At 30.6% G+C, this 866-nt stretch overlaps 1 pseudogene; it reads left to right on the top strand.

Moving 5' to 3' along the window:
* The window catches only part of LOC119592399, an 8,182-nt pseudogene that overhangs the window by 958 nt on the left and 6,358 nt on the right, over positions 1 to 866 (top strand).

Below are 866 nucleotides of genomic sequence, written 5' to 3' on the forward strand. Positions count from 1 at the left end.
ACATAACTAGACCAATTAAAGATTTATTGTCACGCCTTTCTATGTCATATAAATTTGTAAAAGCTTTTTTTTTTCAAAAAGCAATCTAGTGTTAATCTAGTCTTATAAAAGCTCTTGTTGGAAGAGGTTTCTGCAGGCCGAACGATATCGACTCTCACGATGAGAGAGAATCCACCAGAAAAAAAAGAAAATAAATAAAATTACCATAAAAAGATGCCAAAGTCTGCAATTCCCAAGACAGTTGTTTTAAAAGATATTGATAATGATAATGAGTAATGTAGTATAGATGTGTATTATAGGCTACATACGTCTTCCTAGAACAATCATGTAGTCATTTCACCCTCTGGAAGAAATCTGGTGTTCAGAAATTGGCGTTTATAACGTCTGTAGTTGATTACAGTATTGTATTATCCTTGCACATGATGTACCTTAACCCCATGTATGATTTAACTGTTATATATATGTAGTGTTTATCTATGATTATTTTCTCCATGTTCATTTCAAGAGGAAAAAACAATAATCTCCTATGCATTTTATTTTCTCTTTCTCTCTTTCTCACAACGACAATAGTCACACAGCCATGCTATAATGATATTTAATACAATGTATATGAATGCAGTGTTTATTTAACGAATAAAAGGTTACTCATGTATTCTTGTAGTGTACGTATGTGTATTTTCCTCTTCAAGCCCCTGGATTGCACACCTTCTCACATTATTGATACCTGAAATATCTATCTTTAGTAACTATCTTTTTACTTAATTCACTTCGTGTATAGAAAATAAATCTATATGATAATCTGTGTTGTTCATACCTTATGGAATACAAGTATTTTTATATCAAAATTACATTAAAGATACAGATTA

This window comes from Penaeus monodon, chromosome 30 (genome assembly GCF_015228065.2).
Source record: "Penaeus monodon isolate SGIC_2016 chromosome 30, NSTDA_Pmon_1, whole genome shotgun sequence".
Lineage (NCBI taxonomy): Eukaryota > Metazoa > Arthropoda > Malacostraca > Decapoda > Penaeidae > Penaeus > Penaeus monodon.